Genomic DNA, 4,774 nt, shown 5'->3' with positions numbered 1-4,774 from the left:
TTTATTAATTGAAATGAAATGAAACTCTCAAACTCTTCATTTAAATAAGAAATCAAGCAGAGAGGTTTTTCTTAACATAGAGGTAAATCCATGCCAATGATTCCCTCCTGGCTAAAATGAGAAAATTCATGAGTATTTGGATCTCCCTCCAAAGCTGAGATGTTAATTTAAGTGTTATCACCTGTGTAAATCATTCTTAAGTGAGACACCCAACCAAATCACAGACATTTAGGGCTTGTGACATAGCAATAACCTCTGAAGCCGTAATAATAACCTCTGAAACCCAGAATCTTGCAAAACTCCTTTTGGGCAACCATATTTGCAAGGATGATTTATATGTATTTTTTATTTCTACAGTTCTTTAAAACCTTTTCTTTTCTTTTCTTTTTTAAAGACAGGGTCTCTCTCTGCTGCCCAGGCTGGAATGCAGTGGTGTGATCATAGCTCACTGTAACCTCAAACTCCTGGGCTTAAGGGATCCTTCTGCCCTGGCCTCCTGAATAGCTGGGACTATGGGCATCCACCTCCAATACTTTCCCCCCAAGGAGAGGAAAGAGGAAACCATTCAGAAAAACACACAGCCACCCTGAGGTTCCCTGAACTGTCATTCATGTATTTATTTATTATCTCTGCTGCCCCATTATGAGGCTCTGACGCATTGGTTCTCAACCTTCCTAATGCCTCAATGTATTTTCATTGTTACAAAGGGGTCGTGACCCACAGGTTGAGAACCACTGCTCTGAAGAGAAATAAGTTTTTGCTCTTGAAGAGATTCTAGTCTAATCTATAGCAGGCAGCCAATACCAATATCTACACTTAATAAGTCCAGAGTCTCGCAAACACAGTCTTTAACCATGCCTGGCTAATTTTTCTTATTTTTTGCACAGATGGGGTCTTGATATTTTGCCCAGGCTTGTCTTGAACTCCTGACATAAAGCAATCCTCCCACCACAATCCTCCCACCTCCTAGAGTGCTGGGATTATAGGAATGAACCACCACACACAGCCTAAATTTTTTATTATGGAAAGTTTTAGAAATAAACAAAAGTAGAGAGAATAGTATAATGAATCTTCCTGTACCATTAACAACCATCAACTTGTGGAGACGCCATCTTCCAGTAATTCACCAAAATGACAAACACAAAGGGAAAGAGGAGAGGCACCCCATACGTGTTCTCTAGGCCTTTTAGAAAACATGGAGTTGTTCCTATGGCCACATACATGCAAATCTACAAGCAAGGTGATATTGTAGACATCAAGGGAATGGGCACTGTTCAAAAAGGCAAGCCACACAAATGTTACCATGGCAAAACTGGAAGAGTCTACAGTGTTACCCGGCATGCCGTTGGCATTGTTGTAAACAAACAAGGGCAAGATGCTTGCCAAGAGGATTAATGTTTGTATTGAGCATATTAAGCACTCTAAGAGCCGAGACAGCTTCCTGAAAGATGTGAAGGAAAATGATCAGAAAAAGAAGGAAACCAAAGAGAAAGTGACCTGGGTTCAACTGAAGCACCAGCCTGCTCCCCCCCGGGAGAAGGGGGGAGAAGCCCACTTTGTGAGAACCAACGGAAAGGAGCCTGAGCTCCTAGAACCCATTCCCTATGAATTCATGGCATAATAAGCATATAACATAGCACACAGGAGTACCAGTGGACCCATGCTTTTATGGGCAAGAACCTATTTACCTCCATGAGCTCATGGCATAATAGGTGTACAGCATAGCACACAGGATAACCAATTAGATCCCATGTAACAGTGATACAAGGTGCTGGAACCTATTTCCCATGAATTCAAAAGTCAATCAATGCTTTGTCACATTCAATGGCAAGGTGCCTCTCCCTGAGCTACTGGAAGCTCTTCCCTATGAATTGATGGCCTGGTAGATAAGAATACTACTGCTGCTGTAAAAATGTTTTTTGTTCATTCACTAAAAATGTGATTTTTTTTTCCCCCAAAGAAGTATCAAAGCAAATTTTAATGTATCCTAAAAAAAAAAAACAAAAACAAAAACCCATCAACTTCTGGCCATTTTTTTTTTCCATCTCCCTCGGTTAAGAAGGCATGCAGCAGCAAGCAACAGAAAACCTAGTTATATAATCGTAAATAAAAGCACTGTGAGTCTCAGATAACATAACGTCTAGAGATATACAGTCCAAGGTTGGTGTAAAGGTGAATAATGTCTGCAAAAATTAGTTCCTCTGTCTTTAGAATGTGGTTGCAAGATGGCTGCTGAGTCTTTAGAAATTACCTCCTTGTTCCAGGGAGGAAGAATGAGGAAGGACAAAAATCATCAAATAATATGCCAGCTGTCTCGGGTTTCCTTGGAAAACCTTTCCCGGAAGCTCCACTCAGCAACTTTTACTTGCGTCTCTTTGGCTGGGACAGGATCATATGGCTTCTACTTGCTGCAGGTGAGTGTGGGAGGTGAGTAATTTTAGCTGGGCACATAGCTGCCCTGAATTCAATCGGGGTCCTGTTAGTCAGGAAAAACAGGCCTCTGCTTTTTTGTCTCTGCTTTTCTCTCTGCCTCAAATGCCTTCCCTCTATTGCCTACTAAGGTTATTCTTTTATTTAGCCAAGATTTATCCAACAGTCACTCCTAGCCAGGCCCAAGGCCAGGTCTTGGGGTTCTAAAGAGAAATAAGTAGTTTTTGCTTTTGAAGAGATTCTAGTCTACTCTATAGCAGGAAGCCAATACCAATATCTACACTTGATAGGTCCAGAGTCTCACAAACGCAGCCTTTAAAGATATAGAAGTTAATCTTCAAAGATATAAAACTGGAAATGGTTCAAAGGGGTTGGTTGACTCTGGAGGCCAGACCAGGGACATGGAGGTGTAGAACTGGGCACTGGAGATACCATTATGCCTTACAAGCTCTTGGTATTTTGTTCTGATTTGTTTTTCATCATGTGCCCTCATAATTTTGATAATTATAAAAAATAATTCTAAAAAATAATGTTACATGGCTCAGGGCCTGTAGGTCAGTGTTTAGGGCGCTGGCCACATACATGGGGCTTGTGGGTTTGAACCTGGTCCGGGCCTGCTAAACAACAATGACAACTGCAACAAAAAAATAGCCAGGCTTTGTAATGGACACCAGTGGTCCCAGCTCCTTGGGAGGCTGAGGCAAGAGAATCATTTTCCCCAAAGAGTTTGAGGTTGCTGTGAGCTGTGGCACCAAGGCACTTTACTGAGGGTGACAGAGTGAGACTCTGTCTCAAAAATAATAATAATAAACATCTTTGTGCATAAAGAATTGTTGCCATTTGGGATTATGTTTCCATGATATAGTCTTAGAATTTCTGGGTGAAAGATTAGTAATACAACCAGAAAGTTCAGGTTGTTGAAGGGTTTAAGTGGAGTTCCATGTAAACCACCAAGCACGTAGCAGGCACTCAGGACATATTAGCTAGAAACAAATAAATCACTCACTGCTTTGTCCAGATTTGAACCCTTCCCCAACAGCTGCCACAAAGAAGTGCAGCTCTATTAATGACATTCCTCTGAGTCTTTTGCTAACACAAACAGTACTGCAGTGAGCAGCTTTGTGCCAATGTCATTCAGGTTTTTGGCAGTGTGTATTTGGGATAGATTCCCAGAAAAGGGTACATGCATACATGTGTGTAATTCTGTTACATATTGCCATGTTCTTCTCCATAGGGGTTGCAGCATTTCCCACTTCTCTCAACAACATGTGAGCAGGTTTTTTCCTCACAGCCTCACCTAGAGAAATTACTGTCCAACTATGGACTGTACACTTATCTGGCGGGTGATAGTCTCTCGGTTTAGTTTGAATTTCCACTTCTCCAATACTTATCATTTCCTCAGCCACTGCCCATATTTCCTTCACCCTTCTCCCCCAGTTCACCTGGTCTAGCTGCTTGCCAAGGGAGAGACCCAGACCTTTATCCCTGAGGGGTCTGAGCCCTTGGTTGCCTTGCCCTTGGCAGGGCATGGGTGCTTCATTTGCTCATGCAGTGTCATTACAGAGCATGGAAGCACCAAGCTGCATCGTAGGGCATCCTCTGAATTCCAGACAATCTCTTTTCTACCTCCGCTAAGTGTCTGCAAACACACTTCTTGGTGGAAATCAGTGTTGCCTATGTCCCACCTGTATGGTAAATCCATCCTTGCTTTCTCAACCCTGGGTATAGAAATCCAAAAGTGAGCCGGTAGCAGTTGTAACTTCAGGTCAGGTGAAACCTTACTGTGTCCCTTGATGGAAGAGTCTCCTCTCCTTGGGAACTAGGACTTCCATCCATTAGAACCTAAAGCTGTAGGAATGCAGAGAGCAACTTTTGTGAGTGGGCCACAGGAAATGGTGGTAAGAGGAATCACTCCTTCTACCCTGTGGTTCCTGGAACGCTCATCTTCCAGCTGATGGATACAGAGCACCATGCAACAACCATGGGCTCACTACGTAGCCCACATGTTCCAGGACAGCATCTTTATTTTTATGTATTTATTTTTGAGACAGAGTCTCACTTTGTCACCCTCAGTAGAGTACTGTGGCATCATAGCTTACAGCGACCTCCAACTCTTGGACTCAAGTGATTCTCTTGCCTCAGCCTCCCAAGTAGGAGACTATAGTCCCCCATAACACCAGGCTATTTTTAGAGACCAGGTCTTTCTCTGGCTCAGGCTGGTCTCAAACCTGTGAGCTCAGTCAATCTACCCTACTCGGCCTCCCAGAGTGCTAGGATTATAGGCGTGAACCACTGTGCCCGGCCTCAGGACAGCACTTTTACCCTGCAGGGTGTCAACCACCCC

General features: G+C 43.1%; 1 pseudogene; it reads left to right on the top strand.

Annotated features, from left to right (window-relative positions):
• The first annotated feature begins 1,128 nt into the window (after nt 1-1,128).
• On the top strand, nt 1,129-1,621 carry LOC111723285 (annotated as a pseudogene).
• The last annotated feature ends 3,153 nt before the right edge of the window (nt 1,622-4,774 follow it).

Source organism: Otolemur garnettii, unplaced genomic scaffold (genome assembly GCF_000181295.1).
Source record: "Otolemur garnettii isolate 467f Iridium unplaced genomic scaffold, OtoGar3 scaffold00001, whole genome shotgun sequence".
Classification (NCBI taxonomy): Eukaryota; Metazoa; Chordata; class Mammalia; order Primates; family Galagidae; genus Otolemur; species Otolemur garnettii.
The sequence above is the reverse complement of the archived record's forward strand: the minus strand, read 5'-3'. Positions and strand labels throughout refer to the sequence as shown.